The 16,436-nt window shown below is 34.6% G+C and overlaps 1 long non-coding RNA gene across 1 annotated transcript in view; it reads left to right on the top strand.

Annotated features, from left to right (window-relative positions):
* LOC114686886 overlaps positions 1-15,928 on the top strand; it is a 39,595-nt gene extending 23,667 nt beyond the window's left edge. The window contains exons 2-3 of the long non-coding RNA XR_003733631.2: positions 2,298-2,536; positions 15,789-15,928. This is a non-coding gene — a long non-coding RNA (uncharacterized LOC114686886). The remainder of the gene's footprint in view (positions 1-2,297; positions 2,537-15,788) is intronic.
* The last annotated feature ends 508 nt before the right edge of the window (positions 15,929-16,436 follow it).

Below are 16,436 nucleotides of genomic sequence, written 5' to 3'. Positions count from 1 at the left end.
CTTAAGAAGTAATTGATGCCTATGTATTTCACAAAGTTTTCCTAAACCTGGAAATGGATGAAGACTAAGCATGTATTTTACTATTACCTTTAGAACAACAACAACAAAAAAAAAACTTCAAAAATAAAACCTTGTGACTATTAATATGAAAATCCTCAAAAAACTACTAGCAAATCCAACTCACTAGAATATTAAAGGCCAATATATCATTGCCAAATATTTGCTCCTAGAGTATGTGGGTTGGTCAACATAAGAACAAGCAATTAGTGTAACACCACATTAACAGAATTAAGAGGGAAAAGGGAAACACAAATTAACTTTGCTGCTGAAAAACATATGACATAATTCAGCGCCATTAAATGATAAAATTAGTAGGAGAATAAAAATATAAGGAAATCATGTCAACCAAATGAGGCCTTTAATAAAAGCCTATAGTTTTACTATACTTCTGTTTTACTGTAAAATGACACAGGCAAAATGTTTGATTTCAACACTTCAAAGAACTATAATATCAGCTTCAGAAAATGAGACAAGTAAAAGGGATTTTTTTTTTCATTTCTTTGTGTAGTCCTGGCTGTCCCAAAACTCACTGTAGACCAGCTGGCTTAGACCTCAAAGACCTGTCTGCCTCTACCTCAAAAGTGCTTGGATTAAAGCCATGTGCCACCACGGCCTGACTGAAACAATACTTTCAAATTGGAGAAGAAAAATAAAGTTATTTCCTCACCAACGGTATGATTTTATACAGAAGAAATAAAAAAGTTTTATCATAAAAATAAATGTTAAGCCAGGTGGTGGTGGTAGCACATGTCTTTAATCCCAGCACTTGGGAGGCAGAGCCAGGCGGATCTCTGTGAGTTTGAGGCCAACCTAGTCTATGGAGCAAGATCCAGGACAGGCACCAAAACTACACAGAGAAACCCTGTCTTGAAAAAACAACAACAAAAAGTTAAAATTTACAAATAAATTTGTAATTGTAGAAACATACAAAAGATATCAATAATCAGTTGCCTTTTTATAAATTAAGATGACTGATCTCAAATGGAACTTCAAAAACAATTTCTTTTCAAATTCTAGGATGCCTATACTACCAATAAGTAATGTAGATACTCAATGTAGCCCTTGTCAGAATTTCAATGAATAGTTCAGGATCAACAGCTAAACCTCTCTGTAAGTTCAAATGAAATCAAGCAGGGTACAAAATCAATGATGATATCTTTAAATGAAACAGAAAGCTGAGGAGATACCTTACCTCAAACTTACATCAAACATAGTCATTAAAACAATATAATGTTAATGCAAAACATAGACATACACCAAGAAGAAAGGAGAAAAACCTAATTAAAAACACCTTGCATACAGAGTAAAATTATCTTCGACAACATTCTTGAAAGCATTCAATTTGAAAAAGGACAGGAAAGGATTGATTTTCTTTCCTATTTTGAGATTATATTATAATTGCAACATTTCTTAATTGACTTTTCTCACTCCCAACTCTCCCTAATACCACTACTTGCTTTCTTTAAATGTCATGTCTGTTTTATCTTTGTTATTGCATAGATATATGTGTATGTATAAATACCCATATTCTTAAATATAACCAGCTCAGTCTGTATCATGGTATTTGTATTTATGTTTTCAAGGCTGACCATTTGGTACTGGATAACCAACAGGTGTGCTCTTCCATGGGGAAGATTATTTCTCCTACTCTCAGTACTCCTGAACTTGAGACTTAGGGAACATTGCCAAAAAGGGGACAGAAAGATTCTAATAGCCAGAGGATCGGGGAGTCTTCTGTGACATTGTATCTCATAGGAATGTCATAAACTACATTCATGCAGTCTCACCAACATAATCTCCCAAACATGAGCTGAAAAAGGAAGACACCATGCCAAAAACAGACATGCCAAAGTGTATATGAAAAAGACCATCAGGCCTCAACTGTACACAAAGGATCATCTTTTTTTAAAAAAAATGGTATTCTGAAGGAGCTATGCCAGCTGACAAAGGAGAAAAGGGAAATCAATCAATAGTCCAACTCAGGTATCAATTTGATGAAACATATAAATGACCAGAATGATATGATGTCCCTTAGAGAGAAGTAGTCACCCATGTATCATAGAGGCAACCAACAGCTATCTTGCTCAATAGGAAGGAATCATGTATGTTATTGTAAGCCTAGCTAACTACCCTCAGATTTTGAGGTAATCGGCCCTCAAGGAGAACCTAATACTACCATATTTTGAAGCAAGCATACTTTCTACGTGCATTTCAAATATTTATTCTTATACCCACAGATAAGTATCGCTCTCAACCCTCATCAATGAAACTAATACACACCATTACATAAAACCATAACTGGTCAAAATGTGAAGAACAACTGTATATGAGACTATGCCCAACCAAGAACAAAAGTAGCAACACTTCTACAATGAAGACTGGAGGAACTTCATGGAACATGAGGTAGAAAGATTTTCAGGACCAGGGAAGCAGGATTGGAATTTTGCTCTGAGATAGTATCTTCTATACATGACAGGTAAGCCACACACAGGATCTTAAATATAGTTGACTAGGCATGATCTGTACAACAGCAATAATGGTTGACATTCCAACATTAATAGAGGAAATCCCATGAGGCCCTATGCCTAGGTAGGGGAAAAGATAGTCAATGCCTGCTGGGGGAGGGAGGGTTAGATATAAGCTTCCTGATAGGTTAGTAAAACCCAAAGTGGTTAGTCCTAAACTCCCAAACACTAATTGAGCTCATTAGGGTGTGCATTTGTCTGTCTGTCTGTCAGTCTCTGTCTATCTCTGTCTCCGTCTCTGTCTCTCTCTCTCTGTGTTTGTGTGTAACAACAATAATTGAAGAAGAGATAATGATTTGAGAGTGTTAGAGACAGCAAGAGTCTCATTGTAGGAGATGGAGACTGGAGAGGGAGGGCTGTAAAGGATGTAAACATAGTTCTCACATGTAAAACTTTCATAAACTATTCACAAAGCCAGATCATGGTGATATTTGCACAACCTTTAGGATGTGCTTAATAGCATGAAATTTTACATATAAAAGGATTAAGAAGATAAATTTTTCATGTGTATGTACGTGTAATAAAATTATAGGAAAATGTGTTGTTAAAGGGCAAAAAGGAAACTTTCTTCTTGTTTTAGACTTAATTACTTGGGTGATTTCTGTGAATTATACTACTCCTTTATTTAAAGGAGTAGTATATGTGTCTGTCAACTAAAAGGAAGCAGATATAGTTCCTGTTACATATATCATTTTTGTTTAATTAAAATGTCACAATCCGCCCCTATCTCATAACAGAACCAGGCCCCAAGTAAGAAAAGTCAACAAAAGAAAACCAATGAAGAAAAATTTATCTGAGAAGCAGTCTAATAAGTAGGCATAAATGACTCACGTTGATAAGAAATCAAAATGCATTTTTTGACTTAATAAATATTCTCCATTAAATAACATTTGAATAAATGCCAATCATATATCCAGTTTTATGTGTTCCTGTGAACGTCAGAATTATAGTTCCTCCTTGGTCAGCAACAATAACAACAAAAAAAAAACAGTCAAAGTAATCAAAATTAGATTGCCTGTATACACAAGATAATTTGGTGCAGAGACACGGACTTAGGATTTATTTTTAAGGCATAATATTGGATTTTAAATAAAACAAACTTTAATATGCCAGTACAGCCTTAAGAAAACTATTTTCAAATAAATGAAAATGCTGTATACAGTTTTGTTTTATTAGCATTTCTCTATTGGCCACCAGGCATAAACATAACTTACAGTAATTTCCTTCAGGATTGTGGTGTTGCAAGGGAAAAGAAACACACTGCTGTTTTGTCCCAGTTATATTCATGTTCACATGCAGAAATAGAAACCAGTGGTAGTTCTTTTATTCTATAAAATGCAGATAAATTTCTGGGAGGTGAGTAACATCACTTAATGCACAAATGTGTGTAAAGAGTAAAAAAAGTGATTTGTTATAATTACATATTTTGCTGTTCCTTCCAGGATCATAAAGTTTCCCCATACCATAATTAGAAAAATTGGATAAATGTAGAAATCTCTACTGATAGCTATCATATTAAATTCCCACTGTTGTGACTGGACCAAGAACCTGCTTGGGCTTAGCATTTCAGAAGTTTCAATGATTGCTTGACAAGTTTACTTAGAGATCTTTGGAAAGAAACACATCGTGGATGAAGCTTGTGAAGGAAGGAGGATGCTTTTGTCAAACTGAAAGTAAAAAGAATAAAGAGAAGAGATCCATGATAAAATATGCCCTTCCAGGACACACTCCAAAGGATCTAATTCCTTCCAATAGATTACACCTCCTAATGTTTCTAACACATTCCAATAAACCATTAACTTATGGTTCCAATACTCCATAATTCATAAGATGTCAATTCCTTATGATTCAATCTACTACCTAAAACAGCCACCTCTAAATACTGCCCACTGAGGACCAAGCCTACAAAACTGGAGCACTGTAGAAGCATTTAAGGACCAAACTTTAACAGATCCTCATTCTCACAGACTGTGCTTGGCACCACATGTCTGCATATTTGCCAATATTCTGCAGGATAGGACTGTCATTGAGTTGGAAATCATTGCTCCATCACCTGCAATTTTACATCTAGCTGTTTGATTTGGATCTGTAGGTAATATTGTGTTCCACAAAAGTCTTTCCCTACCTTTCATTCTCCACTGGAGTTCCTTAAATGGAAACGTAAAACTCTAGTTTCTCCTTGTAAATTCATCATCATCCAACCAAAGTCAAATTTTCAGTGCTACATCTTTTTTTTTTTAAAGCATTATTGTTTTAGATTATAATATAATATATTATAATATAATTCTATCTATTTCTCCTTCCCTTCCCTTCCTTCAAACCCTCCTACATACTACTTGTTTTCTTGTAAATCCATGGCCTCTCTATTCATTGTTACATTTACATGTGTTTATGTATTTCATATATATTCCTAATACACAAATGCAACTTAATGTTACTTAAATGTATGTTTTCAGAGCTAATCATTTGTTATTGGATAACCAATTAATGTGTTCTTTCCTTGAGAAAACTCTTTCTCCTATTCTCATATTTCCATAGGTGTCTCTAGTTCTTGGTGGTGGGCTCCTGGTGGTCTTTCCCAGTCCACTATAGAATGTCTAATATTGTCCTTGTTCAGCTCAACAATAATGAAACGATGCCTGCTACTGGAAACCTAGCCAATGACCCAAGGCTAGTGAAGAGTGAAGTCATAGATCTTGTAGAACTTACAATCACCAGCTTACTAAGTCAAAATTGCTATTGTTGAACCCCCAAATGAAAATTAAAAGTTTGAAGTAGAATCCATTCTAAATCTATATCACATTCACACTTTCATAAAACTGAAATAATATAAAACATGTCATCACACTTATACATCATTCATACATTTTTAGAGAACCTGTCTTCAAAAATAGTCACAGTCTGAAGGACAGGGGGTGTGGACTTCAACTTAAGACATTTGAGGAGACTTTTCAGTCCATGATAGTGGAGAAGAAAACTTGATGAGAATCTTTCAGAAACTGCATTTACATGGCAAATTAGACCAGTCATTCATCTGTCAAGTTTCTGAGTCCAATATTTTATACACATGTCCTGTTACATATGAACAGTTATCCCAATATCCAATTTAGGTTTATTTTGAAGGAATATTCTAGTCTCTTTTGTTACAGTGATAAAACACATTCATCGAGAAGCAACTTAGGGTAAGAAAGGATTTATTTGAGCTCACTTCCAGGTTACAGTTCATCACTGAAGAAAGATATGGTAGGGACTTAAGTAATACCATGAAGTAAAAAGCATGGAGGAATACTGCTTTCTGACTATTGGAAAGCTGGTTTCCCTGTGTAGCCTAGAACCACTAGCCTATGGATTGTACAATTCACAGTGGACTGCCCTCTGCTGCCTCACTTAATAATCAAGACAATCCCCTCCAAGCTTTATTTCAGTATGAGATGATCATTCTTCTATCAATGCTTTCTTTAAAACTAACTAGGGCAGACAATGTGTTTTGCTTAGCATTTAAATAAGTAAGTGCCGTGAATGATTTCAAATATAGGTCGGGTTAAAAATGTAATCATATCAATCCATACAAATATCTGATAAATATGACCAACTGTATTTAAAAATAAAACAGAGTAGTAAACTGGAGGTAAAAGCAAAGGGATAGTAATCATAAACACTGATTATCAAGCAGTCTAATACAGAGCTACAAATAATAAAAGTACATAGAGTAAGTGACAGATTATAGATTATACACAAACCCTGCTTATGAAACCACACTACTAGCTCAGGAGTTATTGGCAGTTTAAGGATGGTTAGAGAGTGAGAACCAAATTTCTTCAGGGATATTTGGATCCTTGTAAATTATTCATAATCCAGGGGATTATGCTATATCCATTCTTATACGGACAACACCAGTTGTATTCAGTAGATTATAAGTAAAGAACATAAAATTGAGAGTTGAATGTGTTGGGGGAGTGAGTTTCAGGGAAGGTAGAGAAGTGGAGGGTTGTGGTAAAAAAATGATGATTTCATATATATATATGAAAGTTTCAAAGAATAAATAAAAATAAATTTTAAAATTTTTTCCAAGGTCTGTAAAGAATTGTGTTGGGATTTTAATGGGAATTGTGTTGAATCTGTATATTGCTTTTAGTAAGATGGCCATTTTTACTGCATTATTCCCACCAATCCATGAGCATGGGAAATCTTTCCATTTTCTAATAAGTATAGCCCTCTAAAATATAACAGTTGTGTCTTTTCTACTTTGTATATTATGAATATTTTTGTAGATGTTTAAATTAACAAAGTTTTCCTTTCAATAAACACTTGAAATCATTAAGAACATTTTATTTTGTATGTGTTTTGTCAGTCTGTGCCCGTCTGTAACTCAATATCTATGCTATCAAAATACAGCACCATAAAAAAATGCAGTGGCTTCCTTCCAGTAATTAGTCTGAATTCTGTGAGCAAATTTACATAAGATTTAATACAAACCTGATGCTAACGATTGCCTATTTATTTTACTGTGTGAAATTTATTCTCTACTTACAGGCAAAGGCTAATAATAACAACGTATGGATATCACATGTGCGCAATGCTTCTTACAAAGCCACTGTGCTTGGATGTAAAGGCATCACTACTCTGATGTTGTGTGGACCAGGATGCCACTTGATGATCTGGCACAAGGTGCTGCTGTCAAAATGCCTGATGCCAGTTTCATGTCCCCCCACATCATCAATGAGCATGGCTACCTTTCCTTGGAAAATTTTATTTTAAAATTTAAGACTAATTATGAGAGGTAATATTGACTCTTTGGGGATAACTTTCCCTAATGCATATGGTGTGGACATCTCAATACATAGGGTCTAACGATCGTTTATTTCAGAGTGTGCAAGTTAATTGTAGGTTTTCATGTGTATGTTATTTCTGCAATTTTTTTTTTTTGAGACAGGGTTTCTCTGTGTAACTTTTCACCTTTCCTGGATCTCACTCTGTAGACTAGGCTGGACTCAAACTAACACAGATCCACCTGCCTTTGTCTCCTGAGTGCTGGGATTAAAGGCATGTGCCACCATCACCTGGCTATTTCTGTAATTTTTATAGGTTTTCTTTATTCTTCTACATGCTGAGTCTTAGTTGTCTACATGCTCTGTCTACTGCCCTTTATTATTATGTTATCGCCTCTTTTCCATCTTCTGATAACTTTGTAACAACTGTTGCATTTTTTTCAGTCTCTTGTTTTGTTGTAGCTTAATATTTCAAGTCAAAATTAATCTCTTTATTTCCTAAAACCTATGAGGACTGTTGTTTTTCCTTTTTAAAAATATTGCAAATCTAATTTCTAAGAGTTTTTAAAAACTCAATGCTTTTTAATTGAGATTTACGATTCCAAAAATTCTCCCTTCTCATTCCTCTCTCAGAAGCCCCTCCTTCTTCTCCTTCAAATTCATGACTTTTTTATTAATTGTTATCTCATGTATGTGTGTGTATATATTCATATGTATTCCCAGATATAACCTTCTCAGTCTATATAATGTTACTCTACAAGTATGTTTTCATGGAAGACTGCTTGGTACTGAACAACCAAGTAGTGTGCTCTTTCCTGGGAAGGATACCCTTTACCAATACCAACTTTCCTCAGTTGCCTATAGTTCCTGGTGTACAATTGAAGCCCTTGGGTTTTTCCATGCCCAGTTTGGAATCCTTACATTATGCTATTCAAAATTACAGTAACTTAAATATTTCATATGATCTCTGGTTATGCATTTCTTAGATTTTAATCACCTTTTAGTCTCATCAATCTTTTACCTTTTGTTACAAATGACTCTTTTCTTTCCTGAGGTCACTGCCCATGTACTTTTCAATGTATTTATATTCTAAATCATGTCTACAAAGTGCTAAAAGAAGCTTGCAACAAATTTTGGATGAATCTGAGGGCTTCTTTGATTTAGAATAACACGGTTTTTTATTTTTGTCTCTCTCAAAGTTCTCTCTTTATTGATCATAAATAAAATTTGGAAAAATTTGGAAATTGTCTGTGTTCCCAGGATGTTCATGTGAAAAAAAAAATCTCTTATCAATTTGGTGGAAGCTAGTTAAATACTATTTACTATTCTGGTGTTTAGTTGCTGTCAGAATTATAATAATGCCCTTTGCCATTCTTCTGATATCTTTCCATATATATTGTAACCACACAGATTTTTTGCTTTCAACAGGTAAATTATCACTCAGTTTTAACATTTAATATCTATGGATAGAATATCTCTATTTGTTTACCAAAATTGCTCACTCTATGGTGGGTAGAATTATTCCTATTGATTCAATTGTTATTACCCTAGAATCACTGATGTTTTATTCTCCATATTCAAAAGAATAATGGAAAATTAGGATGCAAATGGCTAAGCATTTTCAACAAAGCTTTCAACAAATTTTCTAAGGGAAGCAAAGAATTGCACCTCATGTTCAGAATCACCTACTTGAATTCATCTAGAAAATGAATTACATACAATGAATACAATTCAAATAAAGTTTAATATATTTTCACTGCTGGGTCAGAGGACATGAATAATAGTATAATAAATCTCTCATGTTACACTGTTTATTATTTTCTTTTTCTATCATATTTGTTCAGATATTGTCGTAAATCTCCCCTGCTGGATTTTTTTATTTTTTTTGCACTACATTGTGACAGATGTTTAATGAAAGTTGAAAGTGTTTTTATTCAACGCCATAAGCTTTTCGGAAGAAAGACAGTATGCAAATGTAAATCATAAATAACTGAAGTGCAAATCAGGATGCTTTCTCCAAGGAATGCATAAGTAGTATCTTAAAAAGAGATAAAAATGTAATGGTCTAAGATTTAAAGGATTATGAAATTGAAGAGTGCATAATTCCAAACTGTTTCAGTATTTCTGGAATCATGTTTAATTTCATCTTACTAGAGTATCAACCTGGAGGAGAGTGACTGGAAGGCACATTAGGTAAATGACTATGCCAAGAATTACTATACATCCAGAAAATATCTGCCAGGGAACAGAACTAAATACAGCTGAAGAAACTTCTCTCTAAAATCACCAAAAATATGAGAGACTTGAATTGAATTTACATTTTATCCTTTTCATGGAAGATAGTTTTAAGTCTGAGTCAGTATTTACACTAAATACTTTCTACATAATTAAATGTTTTGCTAAGGTGACATGTAATTCTACACTGTTTCATTCCAAAAGGACATTGTTTTGGTATACCTCGACTCTGATCCCACTTTAATCTTTCTTTCCACAAGGAACATAGAAAATTCAATATTATTGATTTATTTCAGGGAAAACAAACCTTATATTCAGCTCATTTCTCTGGTTTTATAATTAGAACCAAAAACCTCCCTAATGCAGGATTTTTCTTCCTTATTCCTTCAGTATCAACAGGGTAGCCCCTTGAGCTTCAGAATTTCTGTTATAATGTTTACACTAAGTAGATGAGGGCTTTCTCAAATTCAAGCATTCATTTAATGGGTAATTTGGCTTTTGTGCCAGGTTATCTGGCTTCTACTGCTATTACATGATCTATGCTTTATTTCTCATCTTTATCACAAAGTACACTGAAATAGAAGTTATGGACTAATGATCATCACCAAATGACTTCACTACTTTATCCAATGTGCACAACATCTCAATGATAGGTATTTGGGAAGACAAACATGTGACTTAAGACCAGAATGATTCTTATCTCATAACTTAAGATTATGAGACACTCATGTCATTTCTACTGCTCAGAACAATGATTTATGGATCTATGATAAAGATATTTCTCCACCATAATGTGAGAAGGTGATAGAAAGCCCAGATGCCTGTCTGTGGTTCTGGAGATGAACTCAAAATAATTTATTCACTCGAATGCACATTTTCAAAACCTAATTTCAGGCAGGAAACTGAAGATATTAAATGAATTAAATCATTACATAATGATGAAAGTTAGATGCAAAGTTTAAGTGATAAAGAAAACACACCAATATGAGTGAATGATGCACATATGCATGCAGTAGCTTATAGTGCAGGCAGCAAACAGCTATTTGGAAGGGCATTAAAATGCATGCACTATTTAAAACATCCCCTTGAATCCTGATAGGGAAACCCACAGAGACAGCTGACCTGAGCTAGTGGGAGCTCACCAACACTGAAATGACTGCTAGGGAGCCTGCATGGGACCTACCTAGGCCCTCTGGATGTGTATGAAATTGTGTAGCGTGGCTTGTTTGTGGGGTCCCTAGCAGTGTGAGCAGGATCTGTCCTTAGCTCATGAGCTGGCTCTTTGAACCTATTCCCTATGGTTGGAGGCCTCTCTTAGACTTGGTGCAGCGGGGGAGGAGCTTGGTCCCGCCTCGACTTGATATGGCATGCTTTGTTGACTCCCATGGGAGGCCTTACACTCTCTGAGGAGTGGACAGTGGAGTATGAAGGAGGTGGGGAGAGGGAAAAGGGAGAAAGAAGGGAGGTGAAATTTTGGCTGGCATGTAAAATAAATTTTTAAAAATTTAATAATAAAACAAAACAAAAAATAAAATATCCTCTAGATTTTAACTATAGACTAATGAAGCTTAAGATTAATGAATCTTATCTATTCTTAAGATACATCAAGATTCCAGGTTACATTTTACATTTCAATATTCAGACAAAATAGACACAGTATTTATCAAATAGCTATGTAGTCATATTTGTGAAGGTTTCAAGGAAGTAAGACAGCATCTTTCTAAAAATGAGTCATCCTAGTAGTATACATTGGAATATTTTTATTTTTACATTTCTCTTTTCTTTGTATTAAAAGTATTGACATAGTTATCAGCAACATATTATCAGTTATCAGAGTAACTGATTAAAAACAGCGTTTTCTCAAACAAACATATAAGTGGCTGGGTTTTAAATTTTTGAATGTGTTGTTTTGATGTTGCCTAGATACAAACTCAATAAGAACTAGTCATTGAAATCCTTCTCTGTGGAGAACAACAATTTTGATATAAGTCCTAAAAGAAAATAAAGATAACTGATTTCCATATTAGGACAATATAGTTGCCAGCCAGATGTGCTGGCTTATGTCCTGCCAAAATGATGCATTTTATCTATGTCTTGCTCTATGATCCATGAGGAAAATGGAAATGCCCACTGACAATCATTCATCGCATCAATCACTCCAGTGTAATCAGCCAATTCATAGACGCAGAGTTCATTCACTTTGTTGCCATAGTTTTGCTCTTATACTATGAAAATGAGAGAACTCTACTCTAAATGTAAACCCCCTTGTGCTAGCGACTTATGGGTAAACACATCAGCATAAGAATTACCAGTGAAGTGTACTATAATGCTTGAAAAAATGCTTTTCCCATTTCATTCCCTGTACTTGCCATGCTTATTATCTGAAAAGGACAATAAAGAACTTACCTCCCTAATTTTAGTATTATTTTTATATTAGTAGGTTTAATGGAGTTCCTAACTGTGGGGTATCTACTGGAATGTTTAGCAATATTATCAATCACACTAATTTATTGATTAGTGAAGCAAACAGTTGAGTGATGTGGATGTCTGTGTTAGTCACTTTCTGAACTGATATAGAGATAATATAATTAGGTTTCCATTAATTCAAAAGTGGTTAGGATATTTTATTTTCTTTACCTAGTCTCACATAGGAAAATGTGGTAGGGTTGAATTTAAAGGTATGATGTTTCAATGCTACTATAGATTGAGAGTTTAGAGAATTCTAATAATTCCAGCTCTGAGAATTCTAATAATTCCAGCTCTGCGTAGATAAAACATTGGTTATGGCTAGACAAAGCAGAAGTGGTGCTTTAGTTTGCTCATGAAAGATTAATGAAATATTAATTTGTGGCTAAACTAGGTAGGGCAGAAGACATAAATGGATAGAAGTTAAAATCCCATAATATGATGGTGTTGTGAAATAATTTCATCTACATTTAAACAATCCACCTTGAGTAGGAAGGCTCATGAGACTAAGGAAGTATATAACTCACAAGTCTAAAGAAGTTCCTCAAAGATGCAAGATTCATAAGGCACCTGCCTGAGCCTTTGGAAACAGTGAACAATTACTGGGGAGAAGAGACTCCCTGGCTTCCTGACCTCACATTAGGAGACACTTACTGCCCTGTCAATCTGCCTTCATGTTTTGCAGAGAGGTCTAGGGATGCAGCTTTGATGGGACATCACGGCGCTTAACTTTTTGTTGATGTAGTGTCTTCCTTGTCACCTACACTCCTATAACTAACTCCACCTCCATACTCTTGTTTTAGCCCGAGTAAATGCACTGGATTTTGATAGACTCATGTATTTGGTCTGCTGTTGGTGTCCTGTCTCTGGTGAACAGACATTGGTTCAAGTCTTAGGATGGAGGTTCTCAGGTCTCCTAAAGCTGAGATCCTTTGAAAGAGTTCCTCAAGTTGTGGCCAGCCCCAACCATGAAATTACTTTTGTTGCTACTTTGTAACTGTAATTTTGTTACTGTTATGGATGGTAACAGATATATCTGTGTTTTACAATGGGCTTAGCCAAGCCCTGTGAAAGGTCTTGTGACTACCAAATATGTTGACACTCCCAGGTTGAGAACTTCTCTCTGAGGAAGAGTCAGTCACACAACAGAAGATAACTGCCAATATAAGGAAGCTAAAGTTTCTTAAGAGGTTCAACCAAGTGAGTGGGAACCATGAATATCTGTCTTTTATTTATTTGTTTGTTTGTTTGTTTATTTATTTATTTATTTATTTATTTATATGTAGTTGTTTTTTCCAGATATTTTTAATAATCTCTTTCAATAAGGTATTTTTAAGACTGCAGAATTATAAACAGGGTTGTCATAAATCCCATGAAGAACATAACAAATGCAGAGTATTTATTGGTTAGCATTAACATACAGCTTTATGAGAAAGAGAAAATGAGATAATTGAGGTAAACTATACCTTGTTTAACTTGTTCTTCAAGAGGATCCAGGGAGGATTATGCCTTATTAAACATTATGTTCTGCCCAACTCAACACTGGAATCTAATCAGACTGCAGTATAGGTTGACTGACTACATTTTGCAACCAAAATTTTAACTCTAAACTGAAAATTTCCACATAATCCAAAAAGTGATGCAAAAGAGACTGATGTGATTATGTTTAGCTTAACATTAATGGTTGTTTTCTGTGTCAGTTGAAGTGGTGGTTCACGCTACACAGGTTGAACAATATTTCTAGATGTGTTTAGAAGAGCTCCTCCAGATGAGATTAGGTTTATGACACACTTAGTAAATCATTAAAAACCTTAGTAAAGAAGTTTTTTCCCTATGTCACAGTGAATGACCAGTCTGATTATCAAGGCACTATTAGGAAATAAAATTTGGAAGAAATAAGGTTTGCTTTCGACCTGCTGAGCAGGAAGTCACTCTGTGACCCCTGACCTGGACTTATTTCTCTGACTCATAATTCTCAGACTTCCAACTTGCATTGAATATATTCATGGCGTTTCTAGGTGTCCTGACTCTAGACATAAGACTGTGGGATTTATTAGCCTCCCTGATTGTGCAAGCTAATTCTTAGAATAAACATTTCTGAGAGTATCGCTTCATCTACATTGCTCTTAATAAGTGTAATGTTCCATGCAAGAATTCAGATTCTCAATTTCTTTAAGTACATAAAACTTTCTTGGCATCTTTCACATCAAAATGAATAAAGCAGAGCTTCAGTAAGACAGGTGGCTGGCTTTCAGCTTCTCCATTTATATACATTTAATGCTTCTCTCCATTAACATTTACTGTCACGCAATCATTTGTTTAGATTTTATTAGATGTGTGAACACTGGGTAATTATTAAGAACCATTCCAGTGTATTCTCAATTTCAGGTTTTACTTTTAATCCAAGACATTTTTTTTAAATGACTACCATATGTTAACATTGCAGGTAGTGATTATGGAGATAAATGAAATGTCCCACTTTAACGGTCCTCAAGGTTTACAAGGGGAGACAGTCATATAAATGAGTGACTAAAATAATGTATGATAAATGATACTCATGAAATTTTGTATGAAACAGTGAAGGAGCACAGTGAATGAATGAATAAATCTACTTTACTGTGTTAATCATATTTAAATGTAACATTTGAGGAAATAAAAATATTAAGTAAAATTATATCTTAAGGCCAAAAAAGTAAAAAAAAAAAAAAAACTAATAAATATGTTTATCTAGAACAAAGGCAATGAAAAGTGAAGTTTTGCTTTGTTTTTTGTTTTTTCCCCTAAACAGCCATATAATGCAACAGTCTTTCCTAACTGATGACCTGCTCTGCAGTTTTAAAAATCAGTTTCATTGTTTTCAACCTTGATGCTGTGGCTCCCCTTAAGAATTAAATACAAAGCATGAGCCTTTATATATTCATAAATTGTATTTATTAGGAAGGCTTATTGCTTTATAACCTTTGGGTAAATTTACAAAAGTAATAAGACACTCTCTGCCACTGTAGCTTCAATTTATCCACCAGCATAAAACAAAACTTACTCAGCTACATGAAACACAAACAAAACACAGGAAGAAATAGAATTTGTTCCAAATATCAGACATAATGAGATAAGCTAATATTTTAAAGCTTTCTCTACAAGGTAAAAAAAAAAAATCTTGCTTTTATATCCTCCCTACCTCTTCCTTTGCTATTATCTCATGACATATATTCCAAATTGGATGATTCATGCAAATTTAACACCATTCATAAATGATGCTGGGAACCCAGGTGGAGGGAGGAAGAAGAAAAGCGAAAGAAAACTAACTCTAAAGTAGAAAATCCAAGTCCAGATTTTAAAGTGAGGTTACCAAGCATATGGGAACAATAATATCGATGTTTTGAGGACAGCACACATTTGAGGTATACCGTAAGTTCTGTATTTTAAAAGAAATTCTTACAGTACTCTACACGAAGTTACCAGATTTCATTTGCTAAAGGGATCTAGATTACACACTGACAGCTATGAAGCAGAAATTAATATAGGAACCTTGCTGACGTCTGTGTGTGCTGTCGTCAATGTAACATGAATTATATCCCTAAATGAAAGATGCGTTGATGTCTTAGATCAGGAAAGTTGGATTTTCCCTCATCTGTGATAGATTTAGATGTTATCTGGTAAAGGGTGCCATGCCAGAGTAAAGGATATGGCAGTCACTGAGGTCAAATTCACCTTTTTTTTTTTTTTTAACAAGAACAAAATTTGGAGAGTCATTCAAAGAAGTTCACATGGAGACATTCCTGAAGCTGGAGAGATTAATGTGTGGCCAAAGAATGCTAGTGATGCCTGACTGTCACCAGAGTCCAAAGGAAGAATCAGTTCATCACATCATCAGAGAAGAGTAGTCATTAGTTCTGTGGTCTCCAGCACTGGCAGTGCATACAATTGTTTTCTGCTGAATTTTGTTATGCTACCCCTTTGAAACTACTATAATGCTCGTGAAAAAATCTCTCTGTCTTTTTCTGTCTCTCTCTGTCTCCCTGTCTCTGTCTGTCTGTCTCTCTGTGTGTGTCATACACACACACACACACACACACACACACACACACACACACATGTCTCTCTATTGTGTGTTTATATATAACATACACATGTATATGTTATATACATATTATATATAAAGAATATACACACAGAGATGTACCAAGACCTAAATTGTTCAGATAATTTTGCAGATAAGAAGATAACAAATGATGGAGAGTGTATACTTCTGATTTGGTAGACCATTTCGTATATTCTGTGGCACCATTATTGAAACCAAAGGAGTAAAGGTTTTTTGGGGAGTTCTCACTGTTTCAGAGTGTATATAATGTATTTAGCGAAATATGGCCATATAGTAGAT

This window comes from Peromyscus leucopus, chromosome 8a (genome assembly GCF_004664715.2).
Source record: "Peromyscus leucopus breed LL Stock chromosome 8a, UCI_PerLeu_2.1, whole genome shotgun sequence".
Lineage (NCBI taxonomy): Eukaryota > Metazoa > Chordata > Mammalia > Rodentia > Cricetidae > Peromyscus > Peromyscus leucopus.
The sequence above is the reverse complement of the archived record's forward strand: the minus strand, read 5'-3'. Positions and strand labels throughout refer to the sequence as shown.